This window comes from Amblyomma maculatum, chromosome 1 (assembly GCF_055883805.1).
Source record: "Amblyomma maculatum isolate TAMU_Amacu chromosome 1, ASM5588380v1, whole genome shotgun sequence".
NCBI classification, from domain to species: Eukaryota; Metazoa; Arthropoda; class Arachnida; order Ixodida; family Ixodidae; genus Amblyomma; species Amblyomma maculatum.
Window position 1 is genome coordinate 388,709,548 of NC_139344.1, and position 19,998 is coordinate 388,729,545.

The window sequence follows — 19,998 nt, forward strand, 5'->3', positions numbered from 1 at the left end:
GCTCATCAGCTGTTTCATCTTTTCGATAAATTGAGGCAAAACGAAGAGGCGTCCGTGTGCTGTGCGATGTCAGGGCACGTTAAAGATCCCCAGGGGGTCGAAATTACTCCGTAGCCCTCCACTACGGCTCCCCTTTCGGTCTTTCCACTTTCACTCCCACCTTCCTCCCTTCCCTTACGGCGCGGTTCAGGTGTCCACAGAGCAAATGTGACAAATACTGCGCCTTTCCTTTCCCGTGAACCAATAGAGAAAAAAAAGAGGCAAGGATTTCGAGCAAGGCACATAAGCACAATTACATACTTCCTTTTTTTAATTTTCCACACGTATTCCTTCAAGAAACACTCCACTAACAGTTCTTGGCTGTCATGAAAGAAGCTTTGTGGTCCGAGAAATGAAGAGAGCAATTGAGTTATCGGGAGGTTTTGCGGGAGGCAGCGCGTGGGTCCATAGGAACGTTGCGCAACGAACAGATAGCAGCGACTCGCTGACGCCGCTAGCGAGTGAAGCGAGCCTGCTAGCGCTGCCTTCGGCGACTCCTTTTTTTTTTCCTCGTGTGCTCTGGTAGCTGCGCGCGCTCTGCCCCCATCATTCGCCGCTGAGTGTACCCCCCCCCCCCTCCTCCTGCAAGGCTCCGGTGGCCAAAGCGCCGGCTCGAACGGGGGGGGGGGGGGGGGGGGGGCTGAAAAGGGGCGGAACTGGTTACGAGGCCGACGCCGACGCCGCCGCGAAACCCAGGAACGGCCGCCAAAGAGCTGCGCTCTAAAATGCACTGTGCATGTGACGTAGCACCTCCTCTCAGCCTTTTGAATCGCCGGGGTAGAGAAGCGAGATCAGCAAGCGAAGCAGGTAGCGCATACTACTGTGAGCCGCTAGTAAGGAAACTTGTCCGTCTGCGAAAACTGCATGAGTTATTCTAATGATTCTGATGTGAAAACAAGCAGGTACTTCACCATCGGGCCTCTTTGTCAGCCTTGACAAGCTTGCCAGGCCTACGGCCGACAAAACCATACTTGAAGCGTTACGAGTTGGTACGCCAAAGCTATCGAAGTTTCTCAAGAGATGCAGTGCCGATAATTCACAACAACACGCCGGAGCAGTGGGAGGCTGCGCTGTCCAGTTCGGAGTCGAAAGACCAGCTTTGGCTGATTGAACGGGCCAGCAGGGCAGCAAAGGCCACGAGAGTCCTGGACTGAGCACCCAATCACGGGAGCTCTAGACTATTTTTCTTTTTTTTGCATTATATTAAGTTCTCTCTCTCTCTCTCTCTCAAGAGTGTTGGAAAGGCACGCGGGGTGTATCGCCAAGCCCCGCCGGGGTGGTGCAGTGGTAAGACGCCCGACTACTGTGCCGGAGTACCCGGGTTCGAACCCGACCTCGGCGGCTGCGTTTCGATGGAGGCGAAACGAAGAGGCGTCCGTGTGCTGTGCGATGTCAGCGCACGTTAAAGATCCCCAGGTGGTCGAAATTACTCCGTAGCCCTCCACTACGGCTCCTCTTTCTCTCTTTCCACTTTCATTCCCACCTTCCCCCTTCCCTTACGGCGCGGTTCAGGTGTCCACAGAAAACAAGTGAGACAGTTACTGCGCCTTTCCTTTCCTATAAATAAATCAGTGTATCGCCAAAGCCCCGCCGGGGTGGTGCAGTGGTAAGACGCCCGACTACTGTGCCGGAGTACCCGGGCTCGAACCCGACCTCGGCGGCTGCGTTTCGATGGAGGCGAAACTAAGAGGCGTCGTGTGCTGTGCGATGTCAGCGCACGTTAAAGATCCCCAGGTGGTCGAAATTACTCCGAAGCCCTCCACTACGGCTCCCCTTTCTGTCTTTCCACTTTCACTCCCACCTTCCTCCCTTCCCTTACGGCGCGGTTCAGGTATCCACAGACACAAGTGTGACAGATACTGCGCCTTTCCCTTCCTATATAGAAAAAAAAAGGTGTATCGCCAAATATTAAAAATGAGCCCCAGCATTGATCAAGCAAACAATGATCAACTATTGGCAGGAGGCAGTGAAGTAAAAAAAAAGCTGTAGGATAGAAAGGCTACCCTTCAATGGTATCTATATATCCCGAAGCTGCTCCAAAATGCCCGAGCCTGCTTCCATCCCATAGACCTCCGCAATATTTGCAAACGGACAAAACGATCGAGGTCGTGCTGCAGTCGTCTGCAATCCCTCGGTAGGCAAAAAGCACGGGAGCGGCACTGGCCGTTATTGGCTCGTTATTTTGGTCTGAAGGCGCCTTTTTGGCTAACGAAATATCCATGTGCTCAGGGATGCATAGGACCAAAAAGGATCATGTAATACCGCATATCTGAGGGCTTTGAGGTGTGTTCTAAATAAATGAACTAAAATAGATATGCACAAGATAGGAAGCAGAAATGTCATGCCCATTAATCTGAACTCCAAATTAGTATCGCTGCTAGAGTGCATCCAAGTGGTAGACTTGACATTTAAATTTATCGTCAAAACAGGCAACGCATTCGGTAAGACTAGATGTTGAAGTGCACCAGCAAGCTTTACGTTTGCTGCTAGTCGTTTGCAAGCCGTTGCTAAGGTCGGTCTGCGTTATATATTTTTACATGCTTTGGCCGTTTGTCTTGCCAGAAGTGAGTGCAAAGTTGAAAAGGTATTGAAGTTGCATAAGAAGGAATCTGGGTGAAGATTGTGTGTTTCAAAAAAAGAAAACTGCAATTATACGTTCGACCTTAGATCCATGTGTTGTGGGATAAAGAGCGGCGTGCTCCAAGAAATAATTACATGCTCCAAAACGCTCGTTTTGTTGCTCCAAAGCTGCTCCAAAATGGCTTTACTATTGCTACCAAAGCTGATCCAAAATGCTCGCGCTTGCTTCCAACCCTACCTGCTTCTAAGAGCCAACTATTTAAATAAAGTCGGAAGAGTATCACCCTGTATAAGGTTGGTTTTATTTAGTTTAGGAGAAAGGTTCGGTTCGCTTTCTAGGCTTTAACGTTTCAAAGCGACTCAATTTGAGAGACGCCGTAGTGAACGACTCCGGAAATTTTGACCACCTGAGGCTCTGTAACGTGCACTAACAACGCATTGTACTTGAGCGCCTTGCTTTCCGCCTAAATCAAAAAGCGGCGGCCGCGGCCGGGATTCGATTCCGTGTCGTAAGATTCAACAGTAGAGCGCCTTAACCACTGATATAGTGAACTAGAATATTGTATTCTAGTTCACTATAACCACCGAGCCCCCGCGGTGGGAATGGTGGTTTACAGAAAAAGAAATTGGGGAGGATTAAATTGATAGATTTATAGGAAGGGAAAGGCGCGCTGTCTCACTTGTTTTCTGTGGACACCTCAACCGCGCTCTAAGTGAAGGAAGGAAGGTGGGAGTAAAAGTGGAAAGAGAGAAAGAGGAGCCGTAGTGGAGGGCTACAGAGTAATTTCGATCACCTGGGGATCTTTAACGTGCTCTGACATCGCTTAAGCATAGCTTGAATCTATAGTGATAGAGAGAAAGCTGCGAGTGTTGGAGCGACAGCTTCTTTAACACCAGGTTTTCAATCCGCGTTTTTTTTCCACAATATCTATATAAATTAGGGTTTGGGGAAATGTTTGAGTTTTGAGTGGACGCCACGGAATTGTGAACACTACACCTAACCAGCTCAAGATCCTGTTTTCATGTTTTATTTGTACATTGGTTTATAGGAAAGGAAAGGCGCAGTATCTGTCTTTAACATTCAAGGTAGTTCAAGGGGAAAACTTTCGTCACGCTGACGGCTAATGATTGATTCATAGGAAGGGAAAGACGCAGTATATGTCACACTTGATTCTGTGGACGCCTGAACCGCGCCTTAAAGAAAGGAAGGAAGATGAGAATGGATGGAGAGAGAAAAAGGGGCCGAGTGGAGGGCTTCGGAGAAATATCGACCACCTGGGCTCTTGTGGTTGCGGCTGTAGGAAGAATGAAAATTCACGGGCCTGAGAGGGAGGACGTGGCGAAGGGTGACAGTTCCTGGTCCTAAGAGGCTGAGACGGTATAGGTCAACGCCGCTTGCGGCGGGGGCTAGACAGCCACCGTATTTTCCTCTGTTGTAGGCCGTCATTGCACCCGCTACCGCTTAGGTGGTAGACGACGGCTGCTATTGCGGCGCGCGTCTTTTTCTCCCTCATGTTTTCCTTTCTCCTCTATTTTCTCTTCTGTCCGCACGAGGCAGCGGAGGGGGCCCCGCCGGGGTGGTGCAGTGGTAAGACGCCCGACTACTGGGCCGGAGTACCCGGGTTCGAACCTGACCTTGGCGGCTGCGTTTTGATGGCGAAACGAAGAGGCGTCCGTGTGCTGTGCGATGTCAGCGCACGTTAAAGATCCCCAGGTGGTCGAAATTACTCCGTAGCCCTCCACTACGACTCCTCCTTTCTCTGTTTCCACTTTCACTCCCACCTTCATCCCTTCCCTTACGACGCGGTTGAGGTGTCCACAGAAAACAAGTGAGACAGTTACCGCGCCTTTTCCCTTCCTATAAATCAATCAGGCAGCGGAGGTGGCTCAGCTACAGAGCCAGTAGCAGGCCCGTGTATCTTCTTTTTCCTGAGTCGCTTTGGGACGTCAAACCCCACAAACGAAACCAAACCTTCTTCCTACGGCCACAACAACACCAACAACGGGCCTGATGCTGGCTCTGTGGCTGAGCCATGGCGGAAGTAGCTGAGCCACCTCCGCTGTCTCGTGTGAACAGACGTGAAAATAGAGAAGGAAGAATGAAAAAGAAGAGAGGTGGATAGAAAGAAAGACGTGCGTCGCAACAGCCGTCGGCCGCTACCGAAGTGGTGGCTGGTGCAATGACGGCCTAGAACCGGTACAACCGCTGGTGGCAAGCGAGCTCTCGCCGTTCCCAGCCCCGTAGGGCCAGGAGCAGCCACCCCACAATGACGTGCGTTGACATTGCACAACACAAGGACGCCTTTCGTTCCTTCTCCATCAAAACGCAGCCACTATGGTCGGTCTCCTCTTTCTCTTTCCACTTTCACTCCCACCTTCCTTTCTCCCCTTTACGGCGCGGTTGAGGTGTCCACAGAAAACAAGTGAGACAGTTACCGCGCCTTTCCCTTCCTATAAATCAATCAATCGAACCCGGGAACTCCGGCAGAATAGTCGGGCATCTGACCACTGCACCACCGCGGCGGGGACACCGACGGCTCGTAAATTAGGTTTTGGAGAAAAGAAGGAGCCTTATACTTTTGTGCGGACGCCACAGAATTGTGGAAACCTACACCGAATCAGATCAAGGTCATGTTTTCATATTTTTTCTTGTATATTTACATTGTTTATAAGGAATTGGAAAGGCGCCGTATCTCTCCTTGGCCGTTAAGGTAACACAAACAACCCAGGGCTGCCTCTCCGTTTAATAATAATAATAATAATAATAATAATAAATAATAATAATAATAATAATAATAATAATAATAATAATAATAATAATAATAATAATAATAATAATAATAATAATAATAATAATAATAACTGGTTCATAGGAAAGGAAAGGCGCAGTATCTGTCACACTTGTTCTGTGGACACCTGTACTGCGCCGTAAGGGAAAGGAGGAAGATGGGAAAGACAGTGAAAATAGAAAAAGGGGAACCATAGTGTAGGGCTACGGGGTAATTTCGTCTACCTGGGGATCTTTAACGTGCCCTGACATCACACAGGAATGAGGTGGTGAAGGGTGACTGATCCTGGCCCTGATGGGGCTGGGACAGGTAGGTCAAGCCACCTGCGGTGGGCTAGCCTGCCACTGATGTTTATCTGTTATAGGCCGTCATTGCACCTGCCACTATTTCAGTGGTGGATGATGGCTGTTGTTGCGGCGCGCGTCTTTCTCTCCCCTCTTCTTTTTTTCTTTCTTTATTTTCCCTTCTGTCCGGACGAGGCAGCGGAGGTGATTCAGCTAGTCAGAGCAGTCCCGTGCATTTTCTTTTCCTTCTTCCTACAGCCACAACAACAACAACATCGCACAGCACATGGACGCCTCTTCGTTTCGCCTGCATCGAAACGCAGCCGCCGGGTGTCGGGATCGAACCCGGGAACTCCGACACAGTAGTGGGGCATCGTAACCACTGGACCACCGCGGCGAGGCAGTATCTCCGTTCATATTAGGCTTTGGGAAAAGGAAGGTGCAGTATACATTTTTGCGAACACCACGAAATAGTTGACATCCACACTTAATTCGGTCATAGTAATTTGAAGGGCAAATTTATAGTCACTTGCCCTTATGCACTATACTCGGACCAGTCTTCGTAGCCTCAGTCAGCATCGCATGCATTGGCCACACCAGACCCACCTTTTACGAGAAAAACCCACCTCACCCGAAGTCAAGAAGTCTTTTTGAATAAGCTCATCGCCCATGCGGCTTACACGCCAGGTGTTATGGCCCGCTGGCGTCAGTATACGGAGAAAATGATTACGTGCCCCCACTGTACGACTCTAATTCGCGGCGGCATATCTCATCTACTCTGAGATTGCCCTTTTTCTACTGGACGCTCCGAGATCAAACCCTACCGCCTGAACTACCGTTCCCTTATAGAAACTGACGCTAACACACAGATATTTGCCAAGTATGGCTCGCTTAGTGGCCTGGTTAGAGCAATGTGATTCGAGTGACGACCTAAACAATGAAAATTCTGTCTACTCCCCTTTATACCCATCCATGGCCATGAGCCTTCCCATTCAATAAAGGAAATTCAATCAATCAATCAATCACGAAGACCTGCTATACTTAGCGTAGTGAAGGTTTCGATTCCACTGTAAATTGGTTTAAAAGAAAGGAAAGACGCAGTACCTGTCAAGGTCACTTGAAGATGAAAACCGTCGCTACGCCGATGGCGCGAACTACCTACCGCAGTGAAGCTTTCGCTTACAAAAAACAACGACAAGAAAACAAAAGGCGCGGAATCTCTCACACTTCTCTGTGGACACCTGGATCTCGCCGTATAGAGAAGGAAGGTGGTAGTGAAATAACAGAGGGAGGTGCCATAATTTTGACTAGCTGAGGACCTTTAATATGCACTGACATCGCACAGCACACCGATACTATAGTGCCGATACCTCTGCGTTTTGCCTCCATCGGAATGCAGTGGCTGTTGTCGGGTCCGCACCCGGTAACTCCGCTTCAGAAGGCGAGCCACCGCGGCGGGTGCCCTAGCTTCAGCTGAATTTTCCTTTTAGACAATGGCAACAAAGGCCCCTGAGAAGTCACGCGGTCAGGAGCATAGCGTTTAGTTAAAAAACCGGGTACACGCAGGGTGGGCAAGCAGTAAAGCTCCATGGATACATGGCAGAGGCGAGGCCGCGGACCTCCAGGATTACACATTCACACCCCTCCCTTCCCCGCCCCCCAAAAAAGACAGACATTTTAAAACTGCAAGTGACCTCACTAACAATATTTTCCAGACGTTTAATGCAAAATAATAAGGTCGGTTTCCAGTCTGGGGGTTGGCGTCGTTCAAGCGTTCACGAGCTAGCCCAGACTGAAGCTGTGGCCTCCAGTCTGGGGGTTGGCATCTCCCAAGTGTTCACGAGAATTAGCCCAGACCGAATCTGGTCGAGATGGGTGGGAGTGGTGATGTATTCTCCGCGTTGACTTAATCGTCATATCTACAGCGTATCTGAGGAATTAAACTACAGGTATTTCCTATTTGCTTTGGAGGATTAAGCAATCATTGGAAAAGTCTGAAGTTATTTTCGTATGAAAAATCTTCCAAGCGTAAAGACGTACCAGCGCATTGAAATTATGTCGTTTAGACAAATGCAATACCACTTCTTGACAGATGCTGGGCGCATGTCAAGGCATCGGTTTTCGGCATTTTGCGGCACCGGAAGGACGAACTGAAGTCCGGGTATGCTCTTACCAGCGCGTTCAGGGCATGGTCGACAAATTGTTGCGGTACATCTACTGGAGACCCGTTGCAGAAATGATGCTGCACGTACATCGCATAAAAAAGCTGGCTGAGCGTCACATTCCTGGAACCGTCGACGGTGGCGTGCCAGTCGTCTTCTTCGCGACTTGCCCGCACGCTTGTGTCGAGGCTGAGCCAGTGGCTGGTCGCCAAATGGACGTTCATCGAGGACGTCACACCGATTTTGCTGGCGACGCAATCCTCGTACACACGAAGCTTGGTCAGAGTCTTCCGGCTCCAATTCCCTGACAGTACAGCCTGCCAAATCACGTCAGCCAGGCGCACACCTATGGTGGGCATCAATAGCATCTCCTCGGTCGTATTAATGGTCACAAGCGAAGCGTAGATGTGGCTCGGAATGGTCAGTGTTTCGGAGTTTGTACACACAGTGACTCCGTCCAGCTCCCCGATGAAATCGCGGGACACACCTAGGGTGCACGTTCGGTGGCGTCTGGCTTCGAACATGTACGCGCGGGCAGCCAAGTAGGCGTGCGCGAAGTCTTGCGATAGCACAGGAATGGGCACGTCCGCCGGAACAGCGTCTGAAGGGAAGAGCATATACATCTTGACCAACTTCTGCGCCAGTTTGTCCCGGTCGAGCTTCGTCATACTTAAGCCCACCGTGCGCAACACTCTCCTCAAGAGCTCCCAATAAACGGCCCGGATGGCGTTGTTTAACGGCTGTGGAGACGAAGCGCCAACGGCGTTCAACACCCAAAGAGGCCGCAGTTCTTTCATTGCCGAATCGCAGAATACCTCCGGTTTATGTTCGCCCTTAACCATGCCAGGAGTGAGTCTTGAAGCCAGGTGAAGGGAAGCTACGACTACAGCCATAACTAGGCTGTCTGGCTGGATTCTTCGGGGGTTGATCCACTTGGCGATGTGGTTCTTCAGCATGCGGAGAGGAATGCCTTCGACGTTGGAGACCTTCTTGAAAGGGGTGAACTTCTCTATTATATCCATCCATTGCGCCGGAGTTACCTCGGTAGCGATTTTCATGAGGGCATCTAAAGTACTAACTTCTTTTTCATAAGCTGCTTGCTCTGTATAAGTGAAGAACTCGTCCACATCCGTCAATGAAATGTTTGATGATATCGCCGTGCTGACGGTACGAACAACGTCGACTTTCACAGCTTGAAATATGGCCGAAGCTTCAATCAGCGGAATCTTAGCAACTGCTGGTAACGAGACACTTAGATAGGTAGACAGTGCTGATTCACCTGATTTGAGATGTATGTCGAGCAAGGAAGGAAGGTCGTACCTGAGGGACAGTTCAAACACAAGCCCCAGTAAACTCATCGCTGACATGAAGGGTGCAGGCTTTGCGATGTCCAGAACGGCCCTGGCAGACACTAGGCCTAACGGTTCATTGGCGGAAAATGATGCTACGCACGCCTTGTAGTAAGCTGCGATGGCTCTCCCAGCTGCATTGGTGCTTGGCTTCCTGCTTACAGAAACACCTGCCGTCACCGAATTTGGAGAATCGCTGTCCCTCCTTTCGTTGATGGTTGACCGACTGCGTCTGGCACAGGCATATTCCAGGACACTCTCGCACGGGTCGCGGTGAAAATTGACTTCACTGTAGACTTTCTCCAGAACGTGGGGACAGCAGAAGTCAGATGAGTCCCTGAGTGTCCGGCCGCTCCAGCCGCTCATAGGCGACATCTTACCGAACAAGAAAACAAGGAAAACAATTATCAGCATTGTGGTGCTCAGGCTGACTGTCCCGTAGAGAAGCACCCAGGGAACTCGCCTCGGGCTATTCAAGAAGCTGCTTCGAAATGCCTGCGAGGCGTTGTCCATGGTAAGCCTGCTTACGTGAAGCAAACCAGCGCGCTCCCGCCCGTGCGTTTTCTTTTCCTTCTTCCTACAGCCACAACACGAGCAAATGCGTGAGGGACGCACGCCTCCTGACGGACCACTTGAATACTATTTCAGGAAATCCAATGGGCCACTTTTACAGCTGCTTATCCAGATTTAAATGTAGTGAGCGAAATGAGTTGAAAATAAAAGTGATCATGCCTGTTGTGAGCATATCGCGCTGTTTTTTAAAATATTTATCGTTTTCAAATACTTTTTTTTTCATTTTAGTGCAAAAAAGGAAAAATATCTTTGTATGAACGTGTTTCTAGAATTAAGGAAGGGAAGACAGTTATCAATACGCTCCCCGCTGCTTATTATTATGGGCAGTACATCATTCATATCCTTTTTTTACAGCTTTCTGTTAAAGCGGAAGCTAAGAACTCGAGACTAGCAGCTTTGGGAAGTGCGCGAATTTGGCAGGCTGGCGAGCCAAGTAAGGTTCAAAGCCTTTACCACATGCTCCTACCATAGGTAGGGTGTACCTACACCACAAGAGCAATGCCACGTTCTTCCGCCATGGTGGTGCAGCGGTTAGGGCGCTCGACGTCTTCGTGCAATGATGCGGGATGACGGGATCAAATCTGGGTTGCGGCGGGAGCCTTTATCGATGGAAGCGAAAAGCCAGGCGTCCGCGTGCTGTGCGATTTCAGTGCACGTTAAAAAGCCCACCCCGCCGGGGTGGCGCAGTGGTAAGACGCCCGACTACTGTGCCGGAGTTCCCGGGTTCGAACCCCACCTCGGCGGCTGCGTTTCGATGGAGGCGAAACGAAGTGGCGTCCGTCGATGTCAGCGCACGTTAAAGATCCCCAGGTGGTCGAAATTACTCCGTAGCCCTCCACTACGGCTCCCCTTTCTCTCTTTCCACTTTCACTCCCACCTTCCTCCCTTGCCTTACGGCGCGGTTCAGGTGTCCACAGAGCAAGTGTGACAGATACTGCGCCTTTCCCTTCCTGTGAACCAACCTTAACCTTAGCCTTAAAAAGCCCCAAGTGGTCGACGAGCCCTACACTACGGTGTGTCTCATAGCTTAAGCCGCTTTGGGACGTTGAACCCCATAAATCAAACCCAACCGTCCTAGCCAATGATAGCTTCTACATACGGATAGAAAATGGCTGCTATGATGGTCCGCCGGACGCGTCGGTGGCTCACTGTTAAGAGACGTGCAAACGTGCTAAGAGACGTAAGGCAGTAACATTACGCGGCGTCTGCATCAATGCTTAGCTTATCGGAAGAAATATCCAGCTGTACGTCGGGCTTTATCTTCTTGTAGATCACCCTTCCTCCCCTATATATTTCGTCTATAATTGCATAAATAGTTTTCGTCATAATTTTTTTTTATATCTAATCGAAAAGAAACTTGTAGTAACATATGCATTGAATATAATGGTTCAGGGTTGGCCCACATATGCGATGTAGAAGTACTTTCTCTGGGGCTAGTTGGTTCATGCTATTCATTGGAATGATGCAAGAACCCGATTACAGTAATGGAGACGGATTAAGGCGAAAGCCTTTAATGGCTCATGCTGTCGTGGGCAAAGTGTCTCCCGCTTTTGCGGAGCTCTGATTGGTCGAGGCGGGATGCGTCCCTGCCGTCTCCAATGCCACATTTGAACGCGCGCCAAGGAACGCCACGCGACAGGAGCGCGTACCGTCCAAACACTCTTGCCGGAGAAAGTGTGATAGATACTGCGCTTTTCCTTTCCTATAAACTAATCATAGTTTGGTTTGTGTGGTGTAACGTCCCAAAGCAACTCAGGCTATGAGAGACGCCGTAGTGGAGGACTCCGGAAATTTCGACCACCTGGGGTTCTTTAACGTGCACTCACATCGCACAGCACACGGGCGCCTTGCTTTTCGCCTGCAGAGAAGAGCGGCCGCCGAGGCCGGGATGCGTATTTGGGTTTGCTCGGTACGGTGGCTCCGCAAGGGACAAAACGACAGAAGAGACGACGAAAGCGGGCTGTTCCGACTAGCATCTACCGCCCCCAGGAGCCGAGCAGCCTCGCGATTAGCGGCGCATGCTTTTTCAATGGGCGTCATATTGGACGCGGCACTAGCTTGAGAAAGCCTATACTACTACTACTACTGTTACTACTACTACTACTACTACTACTACTACTACTACTACTACTATTATTATTATTATTATTATTATTATTATTATTATTATTATTATTATTATTATTATTATTATTATTATTATTATTATTATTATTATTATTATTATTATTATTATTATTATTAATATTATTATTATTATTAGTAGTAGTAGTATAGAGGAAGACTCGTTTCACTACGTTGGCACTGAATTGTCTGCAGGTAACGGCCAAATACTGCCAAATGATACTTGGCTTAAGATGCTGCTTGTGACATGTCAGCAGTTAATGTTGATTTCACCTAGCTATATTCAGCCGCCGCAAGGCTTGCAGCAAGCTCAAGTATGCGAAACACCAGCATAACATAGATAGTTCTCGTGCAAGTATTACCAGACTATCTTCACGCCCAAGAAGATCTAATGCTCATGGTTCACTGAAAGCGCCATCACGTGCTCCCTTAGCAGTGCCGCGTCAGAAAGTGCACCGAATTCGGCGACGCAGTAATCATTGGCAGACACCGCTGGCCTTTCGTTAAGGCGCATTAGAAATTTCCCCAGGCAGCACAAATCATTGACCAAGTTTTGGGGCGGTTTTGGTAATGGCCGGCTCAACACAGGACCAATGCATTGCCAACACAATACCGATGTTGCAGGGCCGGTGGTTTGTGCCTCGCGGGTCACTTGCCTGTTCGAGCAGGCAGTTGTTGTGTTCCTCACCGTCATTGAAAGCAGCTCTGCAAGAAAGATAGCGTTGCAAAAGAGCTGGCAGCTGCTAGAGAATCGTCTTTTCAAATCATACCCGTCGAAGAGAAACGCAAAGTGAAACGAAGAGGCTCGTTTTAGTCATGTATGGTCGGCTAATTTAAACTCCCTGTACCGTACTCGCATGATCATGGCTAGCCACGTTTACGAAATTGCAACCTATACTGGTATTTATATAGCTTAGAATTCGACGGAAACCCGTCAGGCGAGGAAATTACTTATATTGAAGAAACCAGCACTCGCCGAGGTCAGAGTGGAAAATAAAAACATACAAAACTTAAAAACTTGACATTTCGGCCCTGCTACGAGTGCCTTGTTCACATTGAAGATGGAACGAGATGGGCCATTGTACTGAAGTTAAAGTGTTGCGTACAAGGCGTATGTACATCTCGTGTATATTTCCCCGAGTCCTGTTTATCGCTGTTTGAATGAGTAATGATTCGCTCAGTAGGCGGGTAGATAACAGTTTTTCTGTTTCAAGTGAGTATCCTTGCAAAATCCCAGTGAATCAGGAGGCCCGTATCTTGATTGTGCCCTGCTAGAGCGTTATAAGTTACCTTTTTTTATTATTTACACCACGGTGTCGTCTTCTGAAATCCTAGTCGTAGACAAACGGGTATGAGACCCAACGATTTGTCATGATAATATCTATCGGAAATTGCGTATCGTATACTAAAGTCATAAACGATGGCCCATTTGAATTGCTTAGACAAAGGCAAACAATCAGAGTGTTCTTGGAAGGTGAGCTTCAAATCGCGCCACTAAATGTACCGCCACATCACTTTACAACAATAAAAACAGTGCAAGCGACAAAACTCTTATTGAATAAAAAAATCACAAAATCGTTAAATGTCTGTTTTTCGGTGTTTTTTAGAGTTTCAGAAAGAACAAGGTCATCTTTAATAGAGGCTGTCTGGACACCCTATGTTTTCCTTTCGTTTTTTTTTCAGTACAATTTGAAGTTCCCACTTGTCTGGGTATTTCTCTGCGTTTTCACAAGAAGTATTGTAGGTGAGGAACAATGCAGCATGCACGGAGGCGAGAAGAAGAAGAACCAAGAGAAATGTCGTGTGAGCGCGCCACGAGATGGCGAAGAAAAAGAAGGATTTGCTTGCATGCGGTCCTTGGATGACCTGTCCGCGGAGGCTCTCGAAGACGGCCGGGAGGGTGGCGATCGCAAGCACCCTCGTAAATGGCGCTCACTGCTGCTCAACTGGCTTCCCCTGGTTCTTGTCTCGGCTCTGTTCGCTTGGGCCTACTATGCCTACGTGGTGGTCTTCTGCGGCTCTGTCATCCAGGAGAGCACCTTCCAGGCCGCTTCGTTCGGCGTCGGCTTCCATCTGCTGCTCTTCCTCTGCCTTTGGTAACTACAGACATTAATTATTTCTCTTCCATGGGCTCCTCCTAAACGCACAGTAAAGCATAAGTTAAATAAATGCTTTTTATAAAACCGCATTCTAGTACCTCAAAATAACAGCTTGAGGGGCAAGTTGGTGCTGCATAATACCCAGAAATGGGGCGCAACAATGTGATTGTGTTTGTTGCGCCACATTTCTGGGTGTTATGCAGCCCCATTCTACTATAGGGTTCACGAATAATCGTTGGCATGGCCCTTTTCCGCGTAAAATTAGTCATTTATCGATTTTATATAATTGGTTGAAAAAGTTAAACTGTTTCAATTCCTATTTCCTATCACCTAATCAAACTGTTGATGTCAGTTTTGAGGAGAACCTTGTCCCAGATAGCTTGGAAGTGAGCAGCGTTTTAGGCTAAAATCAGAAGTCTCTACTCCCAAAACATTCATATAAAACCACCGAAGCCTCTCTGCGGAAACAGCGAGAGATGCTGCTGCGTTCATTTAATTTTTCTACCATAACTTATATAAGCTCGGACTCGAGTAGTAGGCTTCTTTTTACCATTAGGATGCTGACACATATAATAATAATAATAATAATAATAATAATAATAATAATAATAATAATAATAATAATAATAATAATAATAATAATAATAATAATAATAATAATAATAATAATAATAATAATAATAATAATAATAATAATAATAATAATAATAATAATAAGCTACAGCTTAACGCGAATTTTTTCTCCGTGTTGCTTATTTTTATGAGAATTACGCATGGCACAGAACTTAGGAGGACCTTGAATGCGACCTAGCCTCCCGCTGCGTGCGCCGTCACTCTGTGCGCATGCAGGTCGTACGCACAGACAACCGTGGCGACGGTGCCACCCATACCGCGGCGATTCTCTCTCACCGTGGGCGAGCGACAGGCGCTGGAGCACTGCCACAACGAGCACACGCGCCGCGATGTGCTGCGGACGATGGCCGATGACCGGCGCCTGCTCACCTTCGGCCCCGACGGATGCGTACGCTACTGCGAGCCCTGCTGCCTCATCAAACCTGACCGCTGTCACCACTGCTCCGTTTGCCGAAGGTATTATGGAGCTGCTCACGAAGTGACAACTTCGCCTTTGGCCGAAGCAGGCATCGGGTAATGAGCAGTAAGATTAAGCCCCCTGCTACCCTATATTTAGGCTTTATGCAAGAAAATACGATGTGATGCATCAAGAACGCAAAAACTCATCTCCGTGACCGCTGGAACCACACAAAAAGTGAAGTAAGCAACTCCAAGAACGAATGGGTGTCAGGGAGAGCCCCCCTTTATTTTTCAAAATTATATATCATCGGCACTTGATTCTAGAAACGCAATCTAGCTAAGCCGTGCTCCATTCACTGCGGTTCAACTTGATCTATGAATGCACCGAGAACAGCATATGTTCGTGTGGGTGGGACTCCTGGCACAGACGGGAGGCAGTGAAGGTCCCGAGAAACGAGCGCCGGCACGCGAGAAAGGAAGAGCATGAGTGCTTGGTGCTGAGGATGCGTCTGTCTTTCGACGCCTAGAGCTTAAGTGAAAATTGGCGTTGAGGGAATAAAACGCAGTAGTTACATTGGTTCACCTAGTGCCACCACACGAAAATGAACTTGCCTGCATGACGATCATGACAAAAACTGAAAATAAGTCCCCGGAATTCATGGTAATAAACCGGCTTACAGTGGCGAAGCAGTGGATAAGGTGGCGACATGGTGTCACGTAGGCGCCGGAGTTTGAGACGCTTCAAAGACAGCAGTCGACAGTGTAGCAACCAACGCCTTTGTGCTATATATAGACACGCGAAAAAGGGTAAAAGAGGCCTTTATAGCACGGTGCAGGTGCTCAGGACGTCTATTTGATGATACCGCGCAGGTAGGCGCTAGCCCAAGGCAGGGAAAGAGGGTTAGGGACAAGCTCCATATAAATGACCGCTCGAATTAACGCCCGCAGGTCGGATTCAGCTGAGAATGAGAGAGACGCAGTCATGCTAGGATGGTATCGACACGCCAAAAAATATTGAGCGCATCTTTAATACACGAAACGTACTAGAAGACTACACATTGAATGCGGTGTTCAAGTTCATTTGCAACTTCCGTTCGAATAACAATTGCTGCTTGAAATAGGTCCAGTCTGGCATATCCACCTCGTGTTTTAAGACTCAGGTTTCAGCGAAGTCGGTCAGGTCGACTGACACATTTACTAGCTTACCGGCGTGATACCACTGGCGAAAGAACTTGCTCGGTCGTAGTTATCAACGGTGCCTCCACGAACGCCAGCAAAGACCATGGGTGTCGCGTTGACGGCTGCCGACGGTCCCGGTGACCGGTGTAGCAGGGGTGACAGGGATGTAGCAGGGAGACCCGTACGGTCAGTGTTCTCTTGGGACACGACGACGGTAGAAAACACAATCGGTCACCAGAAAGCAGTTCTAGGAAGAAGCGGGTAAAAAAAAAAAAAAGGAAGCAGAGATCAAGGCGCACCTCCCCACAGCATAAGGCGCAACTTGACCGAAACGCTTATTCCCAAGCCGGGAAGGAGCCGCACCCTCAGGAGAGCAGAGCCCAGCAGGTGATAACGATCTTATTCATAAAAGAAAGGTGAAACCGGATGTATCCAGGTGAAAATAGCTAAGCTGCACTCTGTGCTCCCAATATATCTACGGAATGCACTAAAATGAGGGGCATGATAGTAGCGGATGATCCTGGAGAGTTATGTAACAAAGCAGGTGGTAATAAATAGTATGGCTAGGAAAAACTAAAATGCGTAAAAGGCCTCAAGTGGGAAAGAGGAAATCTCACTAAGAAAAGTTATCTGGCAGAGAACACGCTCTTTTAATTATTTACCGCATGACGTTATTGCGAATCACTAATATAGCGCCCTTACGGGAAAAGGAGGGGGCTCGTACAAAAATAAGCGCAAAAAATCGTGAGCATTAATCTGGCAGATGGTACATGTTTGAACGGTGATGTATATTTTAGGCTCGTTGGGGCATGCCTGTTGGTCTCCCTGTCGGGTTCTGGCAGGTGTAGTCGGCAGGGGGTAGCAGGAGCTGTCAATACGGGTGGCTGGTTTGAGATGGGTGGGTTCGATTCTTTCGCTAGCTTGCGACTGTACGCCAAAGAGTACGTATGAGACAATATAGGCAAAAAGGGGGGATTAAATTCTTTGTTTGCAGCAACGCGTCTTGTTGCATTACATGGTTCTTTAGCAAAATGGCCAAAAAACGGACTCCTGAAGGAAGTTATAGCAAAGACCGATGATAAGGCCCTGATATATATTCGTCACATTTGGTGGCGAAGTGAGGGCGATCCTGTATGTGTTTCTGCTTTGGGGCAAGTAATGAGGGGAAAGCGGACAGCAGAGTAGTAGCATCCGCTTCGTAGACATGAGCTGGACACAATGGGCAGTCGCCACCGGATGGCAGATGGTACTGTGCCGACCGCCCCCGGGTGCTTTGTAACTGGATTATTAATTATTGATTCAGTGATTGAGGTAGCCGCAAAGCGGAATTATGCGAAATGATGTCCGCAAGTGCAGCCGCAGGCAAAAACAATTACTGCTGTCGTGTAATACCATTAAAGGATACGATTAAGTGTCCGACGGTTCATCGATAACATCTTTGTTTGGATTAGAAACATGCATGATAGTTGTGCATGAAGGATAATGTATCTACGCGCCACATTGCAGGTGCATACCGAAGATGGACCACCACTGTCCATGGTTCAACAACTGCGTGTGCTACGGCACCTACAAGTTTTTCCTGCTCACACTATTCTATACGGTAGTGCTGTCCGTGTTCGGCGTCGCCACCACGGGGAAATACGTGGTCGAGTTGTGGCTGACGACCCGTATGGTGGCCTCCACCTTCCACCTCACATTTCTCGCAGCAGTGGGCACCCTGGTGGCGCTAGGTCTCGGCGCTTTCCTGTGGCACCACGTCTGTATGGTGCTGAGCAACGAGACCACGTTGGAGAATATGCGTGCCCCAGTTTTCCGAACACCTGGTGACGCGTTCGATATCGGCTCCTACCGGAACTTCGTAGAGGTTTTCGGCCCTCAAGTGTCCCTGTGGATGCTGCCTGTGTTCACCAGCACCGGTGATGGCGTGCGATTCCCGACCAAGCTGCACCAGGTACTTGAGGGATCGGAATCGCCTCCACCTTCCCTGGACACCAGTGGCTCTAACGTGACTATAGTCAGGAGCCCGTCAAACACCGCACTAGCTGTGATGCCGCAGCAGCATGAACTGCCGTATACGTAATTACTCATTTTGTTAAGCCTGTTTAAGAGAATAATCCCGAGCCTATATACAATAAAGAAAGCTGCAAAGCGAATAGACATAAGAAGGACGATGAATAACCGTGAAGGTTGATATGCTTAACGTTATACTAAAAAAAAAAGGATGTAATGTAATGGGGCGTTTAGCTGTGTGGAGAGGACCTTGCAACGGCGAGCCCAGCGTACTTCTTCTTTGTCTTCGTCGCACAACGCACTGGTGCATGTCGATGGCTGAAGTGCTGACTATCACAGTACATTTTCCCCCCGGGTAAAAAAAGGAGCCATCCTGGCGACTTATGGCGCGGAAAGCACAGCGGGGTCATAAAACGGCTTCAATCGGTTCACGTGAACTGTTTCACGACCACGGCGACGCAAGTCCGCAGAGGGCGTGACGGGCTCAACTACGTAGTCGACTGCAGATGTTTGTTGGAGGATCCTATATGGCCCGTGGTAGCGAGCAAGAAATTTCTTTGAAAGGCCAGGAGTTGTGGAGGGCACCCAGAGCCACACCAGAGAGTTCGGGAGATATGACGAAGCTTCGCCGGTATCACGGAGGTATTTTTGTTGCCACTGATTTTCTGTTGTGAGAGAGCGGGCGAGCTGACGGCATTCTTCTGCGCACGTGACGGCATCGGATAGCGGGGAAGATTCGGAAACGTCAGGGCGGTAGGGAAAAAGTGTGTCCATAGCACAGGGTGGCTCGCGCCCGTAAAGGAGAAAGAATGGAGAGAATCCAGTAGTGGTCTGTGCCGCGGTGTTATATGCGTAAGTAACAAACGGTAGAACTTGGTCCCAATTGGAATGGTCGGTGTTCACGTACATAGCCAGCATGTTACCGAGAATGCGGTTGAAACGTTCTGTCAGTCCATTCGTCTGAGGGTGGTACGAGGTAGCGGTGCGGTGTATGGTGCGGCATTCTTTCAGGAGAGCCTCAAGAGCGTCTGATAAGAAAATGCGTCCGCGGTCACTGAGCAGTTCGCGAGGGGCACCATGGCGAAGAACCAGGTTTTTCAGAATAAAGGCAGCCACGTCGCGTGCGGAAGCAGAGGGCAATGATGATGTCTCAGTGTAGCGGGTCAGATGATCCACTGCCACGATAACCCAGCGGTTGCCAGCTGAAGTTGTAGGAAGGGGACCGTATAGATCTATGCCGACACGATCAAACGGACGGGCAGGACAGGGCAACGGCTGCAGCGAAGCAGGAGACTTAAGAGGAGTTTTTCGGCGTTGGCAAGACTGGCAAGAACGGACAAAATGGCGGACAAAGCGGTACATTCCACGCCAGAAGCGTAGACGCAAGCGCGTGTAGGTTTTCAACACTCCGCCGTGGGCGCACTGGGGATCAGTATGGAAAGCAGCACAAACTTCGGGGCGGAGATGACGGGGGATGACTAAAAGCCACTTCCTTCCGTCGTGAAGATAATTGCGGCGATAGAGCAGCTCGTCACGAATTGAAAAATGGTGAGCTTGGCGGGCAAGCGCCCTAGACGAACGACCTGGAGAGTGACTGGAAAGAAAGTCCAGAAGTGTAGATATCCACGGATCGCGCCGCTGTTCCGTGGCCATGTCGATAGTGGCAAGCGAAGACATCGTAGGCGCAGATCTCATCAGACAATGAAGAGGGAGGCAGCGGTGAGCGCGAAAGAGCATCCGCGTCAGTATGCTTGAGGCCTGAGCGATATATGACACGA

The 19,998-nt window shown here is 49.0% G+C and overlaps 1 pseudogene; it reads left to right on the forward strand.

Annotated features, from left to right (window-relative positions):
- The first annotated feature begins 13,661 nt into the window (after positions 1-13,661).
- Positions 13,662-18,290, forward strand: LOC146208490 (palmitoyltransferase ZDHHC20-B pseudogene; annotated as a pseudogene).
- The last annotated feature ends 1,708 nt before the right edge of the window (positions 18,291-19,998 follow it).